Source organism: Oryctolagus cuniculus, chromosome 8 (genome assembly GCF_051225735.1).
Source record: "Oryctolagus cuniculus isolate XC-2025 breed Fujian yellow rabbit chromosome 8, ASM5122573v1, whole genome shotgun sequence".
Taxonomy (NCBI): Eukaryota; Metazoa; Chordata; class Mammalia; order Lagomorpha; family Leporidae; genus Oryctolagus; species Oryctolagus cuniculus.
The window spans coordinates 55,602,234-55,616,330 of record NC_142874.1 but is presented as its reverse complement, the minus strand read 5'-3'; the positions used below and the strand labels follow the sequence as shown (position 1 = coordinate 55,616,330).

Below are 14,097 nucleotides of genomic sequence, written 5' to 3'. Positions count from 1 at the left end.
CTATATGTGATAGTATATGTGCTGTTACATCAGGATGTATCACTTTTTTAAGAAAAACAATAAGGAATGCCAACAGCTCTTCATCCACATCCAATTACCCATCAAATACCATAGATGCTACTTCTGAGATGATGCTCAAATCTGATCTTCTCCTGCAGCTGTCCACACCCTGCCCATGCTCAGTACTTTTTTGGATATTAACAGATAAGTCACAGGATCTTGACTGAACTTATTGGCTCTATTTCAACACTTTGCAATTCTACTTAAGCAGAGCGCTCTCTCTCTTCTAATACTCTAATTGGATCATGTAATTGCCGGAATCAAAACCTTCAGTAGCTTCCCAGTATCTACCAACTAAAGTAGGAACTGCTTCCATGGCATGTAAAGCCTCAGGAACATGACCCCAGCAAAAGCCTTTCCCTCTCTAGTCATCAACCTCTGTAAAACTTCATTGGAGCTACACCAGTCCTTCTCCTTCGAACATGAACTTCCACCCTTCCATCCTGTGCTAATACAGCTTCCTGGACATGTTATTCCTTCTCCTCGCTTTATGTCTAAGTAAACTAAATCCTACCTTTCCAAGCCTACTTATACCAAGCACCAGGTCAGGATCTACTCAGGCTGCTCTTCAGAATTAGCCATCCCTTTTCACTCAGTGGCACCATCTGTCTCCAGTGTTGAACTCTCCATGCCATGCAACCTAGTTACTTATAGAACTTTACATTTCTCAATATCATGAGTTATTTGAAGCCATAGACTATTTTTATTCACATCTGAATTTCTTCTGCATATGTGACATACTAGTTGTTGAGAAAATGTGTGTTCTGATGATTTTAGAAGAATCACTCATATCAGCACTGGAGTTAGTATCTGATACTAACTGTTTTATTTTTCAAACTCTCTACAAAACTATTATAATTAAAAGGCTTATGCTTGTTTTTGAATTTTGTCTTAACCTCAGGGGAAATGGAACAGAATTTTGCTCATAAATTTGTCTCTTTGAAACTACATAGTTAATATTAACAATAATACTTGCCTTTTATTGAGTATCCAGTATTTTCCAGGCACTGGTTTACCATTATGCCTTTGTTGTAGCATCTAATCATGCAAAGAAATCTGTGCAGGTGCCAGCATTGTGGCACAATGGCTTAAGCCGCCACTTGCGATGCTGGCATCCCATATATGGGTGCCAGTTCAAGTCCTGGCTGCTCCACTTCTGATCCAGTACTAATGGACCTAGAAAAGCAGCAGAAGATGGCCAGGATTGGCCCCCTGTATCCATGTGGAAGACCTGGATGGAGTTCCAGGCTTCTGGCTTTGGTCTGGCCCAGCCCCAGCCACTGCAGCCATTTGAAGACTGAACAAGCAGATGGAAGATCTCTTTCACCTCTGATTTCTCTCTCTGTCTCTCTGTAATTCTGCCTTTCAAATAAATAAATCTTAAAGGAAAAGAAATCAGTGGAGTAAAGAATACTCTAACCCCATTTTGCATATAAGGAAATTGAAACTGAGTCTTACAGAAGTGATTAGCACCCAGGTCATGCTACCATATGGAACTGCCAGGAAACAAAGACAAATTCTTCTGTATTAAACCTGAGTTCTCTCAATTTTATTCCAAGTACTTTCGAGGGAAAATTATGAGGACCAAGCAGAACCAGAAGGGAACTAGACTGAAGCAGATTGATGGTACAAGCTGTGCTTCAGAAGGTACAAAGAAAAACATTACATCTTGACTGGAAATACAGAGTAAGGCAAGAGGAGAATAATGGGCCAATGGTTATCTAACAAAGCATTTGGTAGTACAAGAAAATTCTTGTAATTTGTGAGTTCATGGTTGGAGTATTCCTTGGTGTGATGAATTTGGCCCTGACTGTCCTGTGTTTTCTTGTTTAAGTCCCAATTCCCACTTCCCATCCATTATCATGATAAACCTCAAAAACTGGCCTGGAAGTGGCATTGGAGCCAATACTCAGTTCTGTAATTTTTATCCTTACATTAAAGAACACTCCAACTCAAGGACAAGAAAGATAGAAGTGTATTGCATGAGTCTTTTAAAGTGGCAACCAGTTCTGTACTTTATCACCTTTGTTTGAAAATATTTCTACTCTCCAGAGGGGATTTCACCAGCATAACACTCTTGAAATCCCAGAGAGGTAAGAAAGATGTGGGAGCTAACATTTACAAAACATTTGGGAACATTTGCCCTGTGTTAATTGAGTATTCATTTCTAGGTGGGTTACTGTGTCCTGTGTAAACCAAAAAGGGTTGTGTTTTATTTCAAGGTCTAAGAGCTCTTATCCAAATCTATAGAAATTCCTTTTATTTTTCTCCCTTTCTTTAAATTTCTGCACGAAAGTCCTTTCCTCCTTCCCCTTAAATGTCTCTCGCATATCTACGTGGTTGTGGGGGGAGGGCCAGAAGACTCAAGAAAGAAAAATGCCTCTGAACACACAGCCAGATGTCTAATATGTCTGCACAAGGAGAATTACCCAACTTCTCCTTATTCATTTTCTGTCTTTATGGTCTTATATGTCTCATTAGATCATCAGCCCACAGGGAGAATTTGTGCTTTTAGGATCCATTCAGCAAGCAGTATATTGCAACTGCTGAAAAGATGCTTATCTTTAGAAATATGCAATGATGTAAAGTTATAATGGTCATAGAGGAGAAGAACTGACCTATTTCTTGTTAAAATTCTCCGCAGTTTCATGTCAAAAAGAGATAAAAGTGTTTTATTCAAAATATTAACCTCTAGAAAACCTCCCAGGAAAGAGCATTGGCTGGAAATTAGAAAACAAGTTTCGCCCTAATGCCTCCACTAACTCATCCTATGAAATTGGACTAGTTACTTTACCCTTTTGTACTAGTTCCCTTGTGCATAAAATAGGCATCTTGGCCCCTTCCTACCATCTTCCTAGGGATCTCCAAATGTCAGATGAAATTAACCACATAAAAATACATTCAATAGTTCAAAACAATAATTGGCCACCATGACGGCTGTATTGTTGTGCATCTTGCTTTTCAGTGATTTCCAGTCTCCACAGTGAAGTACGCACATGCATTTTCCTTTTACCCCCTACATCACCTGACACCAAAAATTATCAATTTTTAAACAGATACAAGTCACAAAGACAAAGACACAGCAGGGAGTGACCACTACAACAAACATTTAGAAGACGAAAAGTTCACCAACAAACTAGCATTTTGAGAAAGCTGAGTGCCAAGTGCCAGGAGACCCAAGTCAGTTCAAACCCTCAAAGCAGATTCAGCTCACCTACTGCAGGCAGCAGTTCCCTCTGGAGGGATGAGTGAGGCAGGGGATCCAAGAGGAGATAGGTTGTAGAAGGAAGAGGAAGGAGCGAGAGCAGTCAGATCTCCCCTGAGGCCCCTCTTCCACTACAAAGAGGCTCAATTGCACGGTATGAGTACCTCATAGAGAATGGAAGAGGCACTGGACAGAAATCGGGAGAGTTAGGATGAGGTCTAAATATTACCCTCTTCTGCTTCATTCCAAAAATCCTGACCCACCTGACATGCCACGAAGACAACCAGGACACAAGCCTTGGCTGTGAACTCATCAAAGACTGAGAAATATGGAGGCAATACCTGGAGAACAATTTCCTTACAACAGGGGTGGGGAATGCCCAGCTCACAGGTTGTACAAGGCCCACAAAATCATCTGGTCTGGCCCAGCCAAGGCAACTGCAGGAAGGACTTAAAATTCAATAAATCCATAGCAGGCTAATTTTTAAGTTGATAATTTTGTATTACCTAGGATTGATGTTATAAATATCCAAATGTTCCTTGGCAGAAAAAAAAAAAAAAAAAGGTTTCCTACCCCTACCTTTACAGTAAAACTCTTACACTATGAATAAACCACTGATGTGTATTACATTGAAAAAATATTTAAATAATTTTAAAGGACTTCCCTTTCAAAGAAACCACAATATAGACTAATGGAAGGAGTTGATATATGCCCCACTTTTGATTGTATTAGCTAAAACAGATTAAATTCAACAGATGGAGAATGTAATAAAATCTACATAAAATGGCACATGCAACTTAGAATGTCTGAGGCTGAGTCAGCCCAGTCAGGTCAGAATTATGTGCCTGAGAGTGTTCACCTGATACTTTACCGCTCATGGTAGGGTGAGGGGCAGACCCTCACTATCAGAGAGTCAGAGCTCATTCGAGAACTTGCCTACTGATGTCCCTGTTTTCCTTTGCCCTTCCCATTCTACTGCATTGCGACCTGAGCACTATCTCCAAAATGTGATCTGATCAAATCATCTCCCTTCTCTAAATCCTTCATCAGCCCCATGTGAGCCTTCAGAATGAAGCCCAGTCCCTACCATCCAGCCAGCCTGATCTAAACCTCCCTGCTCAATGGGCCCACCCAATGGAGAACTGACCACTCACACTCTCCACAACCCCAGTGCATGATCTTCCCCCTTCCTGGGATGCTCTAATAATTTTCCAGGCAAAATATCATTCCTTACAAAAAAAATTGTCTGGCATTTTGCATAGTGGGTAAAGCCACCACCTATAATGCCAGCATTCTATATGGGTGCCACTTCAAGTCCCAGCTACTCCATACTTCTGATACAGTCCCCTGCTAATGCACCTGGGAAAACAGAAGATGGACCAAGTGGTTATGCTCCTGTATCCATGTGAGAGACCTGGATGAAGCTCCTGGCTCCTGCCTTCAGCCTGGCCCAACCCAAACTATTGTGGCTGTTGGGGAGTGAACCAGCAGGTGAAAGATCTCTGTTTCCCTCTCTTTGCAACTCTGACTTTCAAATAAACTAAATCTTTAAAAAGAAAGCTTAAAAAAATCATCATCCGTTCTCAGTAGGGCCAATTACTTGCTCTTTAGTTAATCCGCCCAATGTTCCTACCGTTACCATGAGTTATCAAGAGCAGGAATTGGGTTCTTCTCTCTTGTATCTTGAATATGTAGCAAAGTGTCAGCACACAGTCAGCCCTCCAAGAGAGTTTGTTGAATGACTCGGCAAAGTTTGAAGTAAGCTAATGTTAAACTGGGCCTTGACATAGCTTATATTTGCATGACTATATAATGCTAATGTGAGGACATAGATTTATATCCCCCTAGGTAGTTACCATCTAAGCTTGCAGGGCATGAGATCAAAAGATCTCCTTAAATGCAGGAAGCATCTCAACACTCTGTTCATTCCCTGAGGTTACTAGAGAGGAAGTCCTAGGATGAAGCTGATGTACTTGCCATTCAGAGAGGATTGTTTCCTACTAACACTCTCCCTCATGTAACAAAATGATTTTCTGTAATATTCATTTTCTTGAGATATTCAGATTTTTGAAAATTATAAGTTTAGAATAAAGAATCAATCAATTTTAACTTTCAAGATAGCATTCAAACTTTAGTTCATGTGTCAACTAAAGTAGACTCACCAAACAAAAATATTATACTTTGCAGTTCACACTCAGTTTTTTTTTTTTTAACTATTAGGCAAAGACAAAAATCCAAATGATTACAAAGAATGACCAAATTAAGGTAGTGAACATGACTTTTCCTCATCTTTATAATTGTGTGTTATTGTTCATTTCCAACATACTTTTAAATTGTTTTCTTTAAGAAGCAGAGGGAGGCTGGCACCGCGGCTCAATAAGCTAATCCTCCACCTAGTGGCGCCAGCACACTGGGTTCTAGTCCCAGTCAGGGTGCCAGATTCTGTCCCAGTTGCCCCTCTTCCAGGCCAGCTCTCTGCTGTGGCCCGGGAGTGCAGTGGAGGATGGCCCAAGTGCTAGGGTCCTGCACCCCATGGGAGACCAGGATAAGCACCTGGCTCCTTGCTTCGGATCAGCGCGGTGCGCCGGCCATTGGAGGGTGAACCAATGGCAAAAGAAGACCTTTCTCCTTTCTCTCTTTCTCTCTCTCTCTTTCACTGTCCACTCTGCTTGTAAAAAAAAAAAAAAAAAAAAAGCCGAGGGAGAAGAGACAGGAGAGACAGGCAGAGAGAGAGCGACCACCTACTAGTTCATTCTACAAATGCCCACAAATCTCAGTGTTGGGCTGGGGCTGAAGGAAGGAGTGAGAAACTCCATTCATTGGATTGCTGGGATCCAAGCCTTGGAGGCATCACTGCTACCTCTGAGGGTCTGCATTAGCAGGCAGAGTTGGACACTAAACCAGGCACTCCATCATCTTAAACACTAAGCCAAATGCCCATCCCTCACATTCTTCATAAAAGCAGGAATGTGAAGAACCTCGTGGCTGGGAAACAGACCACGCTCTTAGCAAACTAACAGAGTTCTGAATCCTGATGTACTTATCCTGCAAGCCAACACCCATGGCTGACTTGATTGTATCAGATTCTACTAGAGAATTCTGCAGGTTAACTTCTCTTTAAACTGAAATTTTTATTAAAGGAAAGATAATAAAAACATGTTAAATTGGAAACATCAATATGCATTCATAAAACTCAACAGCAACCACAGCAACTGTTTAGCGTTTAGACCCATGGAGTATTCTACTCAAGACTGTTCCTTTTTTTTTTAACTTTTATTTAATGAATATAAATTTCCAAAGTACAGCTTATGGATTACAATGGCTTCACCCCCCATAACCTCCCTCCCACCCGCAACCCTCCCCTTTCCCGCTCCCTCTCCCCTTCCATTCACATCAAGATTCATTTTCAATTCTCTATCTATATACAGAAGATCAGTTTAGCATATATTAAGTAAAGATTTCAACAGTTTGCACCCACATAGAAACATAAAGTGAACAATACTGTTTGAGTACTAGTTATAGCATTAAATCTCAATGTACAGCACATTAAGGACAGAGATCCTACATGAGGAGTAAGTGCACAGTGACTCCTGTTGTTGACTTAACAAATTGTCACTCTTGTTTATGGCATCAGTAATCACCCTAGGCTCTTGTCATGAGCTGCCAAGGCTATGGAAGCCCCCTGAGTTCACCGACTCTGATCATATTTAGACAAGGTCATAGTCAAAGTGGAAGTTCTCTCCTCCCTTCAGAGAAAGGTACCTCCTTCTTTGATGACCTGTTCTTTCCACTGGGATCTCACTCGCGGAGATCTTTCATTTAGGTGTTTGTTTTTTTTGTTGTTGTTTTTTTGTTTTGTTTTGGTTTTTGTTTTTTTGCCAGAGTGTCTTGGCTTTCCATGCCTGAAATACTCTCATGGGCTTTTCAGCCAGATCCGCATGCCTTAAGGGCTGATTCTGAGGCCAGAGTGCTGTTTAGGACATCTGCCATTCTAATAGTCTGCTATGTATCTCACTTCCCATGTTGGATCATTCTCTCCCTTTTTTATTCTATCAGTTAGTATTTGCAGACACTAGTTCAAGACTGTTTCACCTCTGCATTGTCTAAAGTAGTGGAGCAGCTGTAACACTAAGAATGCTAACTCAGACTCATTTAGTGATTGGCTTTACCTTCTCTGCATGTAATGTATCCCCTCACTGTCTGCCTCCACAAGACCACAGTAACTCTCACCTTCCCCCTTCCTCTGTTGTATCATGACTTTCCCTTCCTTCCAAGAGACTAGCAGGAATAGGCCCTGGAGAAACTAGGCTCTCTCCAAAAGCACGGCCAGAGTAGCCTGCCCTCAGAAACAGATACATGCTTGTGCACCCTTCCAAATTAGCCAAGCACCTGAGCGTCAGAATTCAGCTACCCTCTACTGGTGGCCAGACACACACCACCTGCTGAGAGGGCCCTGGGCTGAACTGCAAAAAGTCCAGCTCTATCATCCTCGCATCTGTTTCTGAACTTGTCACCGTGCCCAGGGCCCCAGTCATGTTATTCTGCTCAGGCTGCCATAATACTATGTCCCAGCTTGGTTGACTTAAACACTAGAAATTCCCTTTTTCTCAGCTCTGGAGTTTAGAAGTCCATGATCGGCCAGCACCGCGGCTCACTAGGCTAATCCTCTGCCTGCGACATTGGCACACCAGGTTCTAGTCCCGGTTGGGGCGCCGGATTCTGTCCTGGTTGCTCCTCTTCCAGGCCAGCTCTCTGCTGTGGCCCAGGAAGGCAGTGGAGGATGGCCTAAGTCCTTAGTCCCTGCACCCACAGCACCCACATGGGAGACCAGGAGGAAGCACCTGGCTCCTGGCTTTGGATCGGCGCAGCGCACTGGCCATAGTGGCCATTTGCAGGGTGAACCAATGGAAGGAAGACCTTTCTCTCTGTCTCTCTCTAACTCTGCCTGTCAACAAAAAAAAAAAAAAGAAGAAGAAGAAGAAGAAGTACATGATCAAGATGTCAGCAGCACGAAGGGACGAAGGGTGTATGTTTGGCATAGTGATTAAGATACCCACTTCCCATAGCAAAGTGCCTGGTAGCTTTGCCTCTGATTCCAACTTTCTGCTAATGTGCACCCTGGAAATCAGCAGGTGGTGGCTCCAGTACCTGGGTCTCTGCCACTCACATGGGTGACTCAGACTGAATTCCCAGCTCCTCACTTTGGCCTGACCCAGTCCACCCTGTTGCAGATATTTGGGGAGTTAACCAGTGGACACAAGATTTCTCCCTCTCTCTCTCCTTCTCTCTCCCCTCCTCTCTCCCCTCCTCCTCTCCCCACCCCGTCCCTCTCCCCCTCTCTGGTGCCTCTCCCCCCTCCACCCTTTCTCACCTCTCCCCTTCCTCCCCTCCCCCTCCCTCTTATCCCCCCCTTTCTCCACCCCTCCTCTTTGTCACTGCCTTCAAATAAACAAACAAGCATTAAAAAATAAGGATACCAGTCACAGCCAATTAGGGCCTACCCCAATGACCTCATTTTACCTTAATGACCTCTTTGAAGTCATTATTCCAAATACAGTCACATCCTGAGAGGCTAGGGTTTGGACTTCCACCTGTGGATGTGGGAAGGACACAGTTCAGCCCAGAACACCTACTCTCTGACCAAGGCACTGAACCTGACACCATCTCTTCCCTTCATATGCACAACTCACAATCCACTCTCTGCACCTGGAGCACCACCTTCACCTCCCTGCTGTGTCTCAACTTCATGCTCTAATGTCTCATATCCTTCTTTCACTGACTGTTGAAATAACCAGCTTTCGTCCTCTCAGAATAAGCTGTGTTTTAGAGAGTCATTTAATACTCCAAAGAAGAGAATAAGCAGTTGTTAGGGATGGGGCCCAGGACTGTTGGTCCCTTAGGGGCTCATACTCAAGTATTTCATCTCAACACCACCCTCCTTGCTGCCCACTCCATCCTCTATCTTGGACAGGGTTTTCAGGATTAAAGTACTTCAATGTCTTTTTTTTTTTTTTTTTTTTTTGACAGGCAGAGTGGACAGTGAGAGAGAGAGACAGAGAGAAAGGTCTTCCTTTTTTGCCGTTGGTTCACCCTCCAATGGCCGCCACAGCCAGCGCACTGAGGCCAGCGCACCATGCTGATCCGATGGCAGGAGCCAGGTACTTATCCTGGTCTTCCCATGGGGTGAAGGGCCCAAGTACTTGGGCCATCCTCCACTGCACTCCCGGGCCACAGCAGAGAGCTGGCCTGGAAGAGGGGCAACTGGGACAGAATCTGGCGCCCCGACCGGGACTAGAACCTGGTGTGCTGGCGCCGCAAGGCGGAGGATTAGCCTAGTGAGCCGCGGCGCCGGCTTTAATGTCTTTCAATCCCACAACTTCCTTTCTTCTTCCCAAAGTTCGTATCACTGGACACCTTAGGTGTGAACATGGCGTTCAGCAGACAGGGAAGGTCATTTCATAGAGCAAAAAAATTAGGACCATACCAAATTACACAGTGCAAAACACAAGTTCCCACATTTATAAGTTCTCTTAGGTACTGTGCTTCAGTAGCTACAGTTTAACCCTAAATACATTGGAATCTGTGTGATAACGTCTCTGTGTAACAGCCTCCGATGTGGCAGCCAATGCCTAGGAAAACCATGCCTTTTCATGTTTTTTATTATGCAATTAGGAAATCATAGGGACAGGAAAGTTAAGACTACATCTGAAAGAGAACACATTCCCAAATGGGCATTGTCATATGCCACAAGTTATATTTTACCTGTCAGTGTTATTGGTGTCCAGAGAACTATTCTGAAAAGCATATTAAAATAATGAAAAACAAACAAAGAGAAAGATGTCAAAGGCATGTTGGCACTGTACACCATAGCTTCCTACAATCACATACAAAAATATTCTCTCCTAAGGAAAGGAATTAAGTGTTTCAGTATCACCAGCTATCTTAAGAATGTAAGGTGATCTATAACTATATTGAACTGAACTAAATTGAATTGAACATGTGTTTATTTGCTGGCCTATAAACACATAAATAGCTTATTGATTTTCACCATTTAAGTCTTTGATGGAAAGACGATCTGGACATATAATCCCATGTGATCATTTCAGCCACTATAAAGTCTAAATTTCTGAGTTTAAATAACACTTTACATTTTCAAAATAAAAAATTTAAATAGAGTAGAAATTGTCTTTTATCTACCAGTATATCTTACTGGTAAAATCTTACTATTATTTCAAATTTCTCTCAACATTCAAGCCAGGCTGTTCAACAGTTAATTATCCTATTGCACCCAAAGTAAACTGCATTCAAAAAAAAATTAAATATACAATTTAGAGAAAACAAAACATGACATTCGGTATTCTCATACTTTCAGAAAATGATTCTGTATGCATGTAGAGCTTACTATGAACTAGGGAATAGTTTAACTTTATGACCCTCTTATTCAGTTGTTAATTACTTTTTCCTTGTCCTCAATATATTTCTATTGCATCAATGGGAAGCTATAGTAGTCCTCCTGTGACCAAAATCATACATATCAATTGTTATGAATATTAATTAAAAGCTTTGTGTCTTCATGAAAAGCCATCTACTTCCTACTTCAAAGGCATTGAATTTCAGCGTATAAAAAATTTACTTGAGTTAAAATTTTCAGTGCATTCCAATCAATAAGATTATGGGTTCTTTTGTTGTTCTTCTTCAACTTCAGGAAAGACAAACATTTTTAAATGAAGTAATTGATCTACAACATTTTGCCTGTAAAAGAACCTATTTTGAAAGAAAATAAATGTACCCTATCTGACTTACAAAAAAAAACATGATACAGAGAGAAAGCTGCTGAGTTATTGAGGCCTCTAATAACAGAACTGGCAGTTGGGAGAATCAATCAACTATATTTGCTGTGTGTGTTCAACCCCACAGTGGTGGAGCATAAGGTGGGGGTTATGGCTATGGGCAAAGCTTTCAGTCTCACACACATGTTACTTGGAAAACGCGTTCCAGCATCTGCCCATATGAGCACACACACATGAGTGCATTTGGTAAAGCATTAAGATGGGTAGAAGAGAAGACATGAACTCCTGCTCATCTGGGGCTTTGTTCTCTTATTCCTTTCCTTGTCCTTGTAGGACAGAACTGGCAACCATAAGGTATAAAGAACACAAGGTTGAAGGTGGTTGTACCAGAATTTTGCACAAAACAGTTGTTCTTAGTCTTGGTTTTCCTACCTTCAAGAATAAATTTGACTATGTCAACAATATGACAACATTTTTTAAGGCAAAATAAAATCAAAGTTTGTTTTTACCTTTGCTAGGAAGAGGGTCTTTGATTCGAGGATATTGGCAAATTGGGGGGGGTGGTAGGGTTACAAGTAGAGGAAGAAATTTTTTTAAGATCGATTTATTTATTTGAAAGAGCCGGGGTGGGGGGTCTTCCGTCTTCCATCCTCTGATTAATTCCCCAGATAGCTGCAACAGCCAGGGCTGTGCCAGGCCAGAGACAAGAGCTAGGAGCTTCTTCTAGATCTCCCACATGATTGGCAGAGGCCCAAAGACTTGGGCCATCTTCTTTTGCTTTTTCCAGGCCATTAGCAGGAAGCTGGATTGGAAATGGAGCAGCCAGAACTCAAACCAGCACCCATATGGGATACCAGCATTGTATGTGGCAGCTTTCCTCCACTACACCACCACACCAGCCCCAAGGAAAAATTTTTGTAAAGCAAAGTCAAGGAGAAAAAAAAAAATCAACAATTACTGGACAGGTAGGATGCATTATAAAGTCTTTTAAGTGTATTGCACATATTTTAAAGACATTTCCCAGCTACCAACTGAAATAGCCAATAGCACACATGCCCTGTCTGTGCACTCTCTCCCTGGGGTTCTGTTCTTGGAATGCCTGACCTTGACTTGAGCTTCACCTGAGTCTCATTTGTGCCCCCCCCATTTTCTTCTCCCAAGGCCAGGCCTCCGCAGAAGTAGGGCCAGTCACTCATTCCTTTCCTTAAGCTCACTCTTCATACCATTTATGGTATAGGAGACTTTAGTGAAAGTTGGTGAGATCATAAGAAATCATAACATAGAACAGCAATAAAACCCAAAAATTAATATTTGGATTTTTCTGTTATTAAAACACTTCTCAGTGGACAATAACACGTGTTGGCAATATTGTGGAAGAGCTGGAACTTTCATCCACTGATGATAGGAATGTAAAATGGAGCAGCCGCTTTGAAAAGCAGCTTGGCAATTCCTCACAATGTTAAATATAGAATTACTATGTAACCCGGCAATTCTACTCCTAGGAATATACCCAAGAGAAATGAAAACATATGTCCTGTTCAAGAAAAAATTATTCTGACACTTTTTTTAAATGGCAAAGAAGACTTCATTCAGAACTGCCGCAATAGGTGCCAAGACTATCCCAATAGGGGAGCTAGAGCAGGTTCAACTCCAAGTATGGCAAGGACAGCTAGGAATTTATAACCAATGAGCAACATGAGAGGGTCAAAGGATGGAAAATTACTAGGAGGAGACCACAAAGGCAGGGGGATTCTAACTGAATCAACTCAATAGGATTCTTGCTGAAGGCAGGTGGAGGACTTACACATACCAAAGGTAAGAAACAAAGAGCTTGGGCAGGTGTCAACTGTGGACTTGTCCTGCGAGGGCGACGATGTTCTTCGACAAGAAGCACCAGGGACAAGTTTCAGTGAACATATCCATTTATTAACAATCAAACACACCTTTTAAAGGGCAGGCAGGGGGTAGGGAGGGGGGGCATAGCTAACTCAAGGCAATAGTAATTCTATAAGATGAAGGCGATATTGACGTCACTATGCTTCTATGCTTCTCCAATCAGCTTGAAGGTCATGTAGGCCACAGTAGCCTCCCAGGTGGGCCTGGGCCACACCCAGGAGCAGTTTACCTGATTGGCAATTACAGAGCCCTTTAACAGGGAGCAGGGGTGGGGGAAATGTGCCTGGGGCTCCCGCCACCTGCCAGCAGTCAGTCTAACCTCCAGCATGGGCTAGGCAGGTAGTCTCACAGGATCACCCACAGTCAAGGGCAATCAGCTATCAAGGACAGGTTCATTCTGGCCAAAGGACAGTTCCGCTGGAGTCTCACTCTCCCCTACAACCCCCCCCCCCCATCACTAATATGTCTTCCTCTTAGAAAGAGGAGGAAAGCAGAAGATGTCCCAAGTCCTTGGGCCTCTGCACCCATGTGGGAGACCCGGGAGAAGCTCCTGGCTCCTGCCTTCAGATAGGCACAGCTCCGACCATTGTGGCCATCTGGGTAGAGAACCAGCAGATGGTTCTCTCTGCCTCTGCTTCTCTAACTCTGCCTTTCAAATAAATAAATAAATAAATCTTTAAAAGATAGAGAGGGAGAGAAGGAAAGAAAGGAAGTGTTTGCAATCTGATTCAACTTTAAAGTTTTGTGAGCTCTTTAGCTTGGTACAATTTTATATTAAAATGAAATGCATCTATTGTATTTTTAAGGTATTTGCTTTCAATAAGGTTATCTTGAATTTTCTTAAAAATCCAAAACAGGAAAGATAAGAGAATTATCATGCAATGACTACAAGGTTACTCTATTAATACTTCTAAGAATAAATACAACTGAGCCAACAGAAGTAATTAATTTCTATCTTGGCCTCTGTCTGTGTTTTTCAAATAAAAATAATAAAGTTCTGTAAAAGAACTAACAATGACTCCAAGTATTGAATTAGATCATTCACATGTTGAAAATCACAGCCATCCATCATATTCAGCTTAGATAGCCCCTAACCTGAGCCTTGATTCTTTTTTAAAAATTTACTTGAAAGGCAGAGAGGTAGAG

The 14,097-nt window shown here is 42.3% G+C and overlaps 1 long non-coding RNA gene across 1 annotated transcript in view; it reads right to left on the bottom strand.

The window, feature by feature from the left end:
* Nucleotides 1-12,980, bottom strand: part of LOC149125025 (uncharacterized) — a 39,044-nt gene extending 26,064 nt beyond the window's left edge. The window contains exon 1 of the long non-coding RNA XR_016211930.1: nt 12,866-12,980. This is a non-coding gene — a long non-coding RNA (uncharacterized LOC149125025). The remainder of the gene's footprint in view (nt 1-12,865) is intronic.
* Between the last annotated feature and the right edge of the window lie 1,117 nt (nt 12,981-14,097).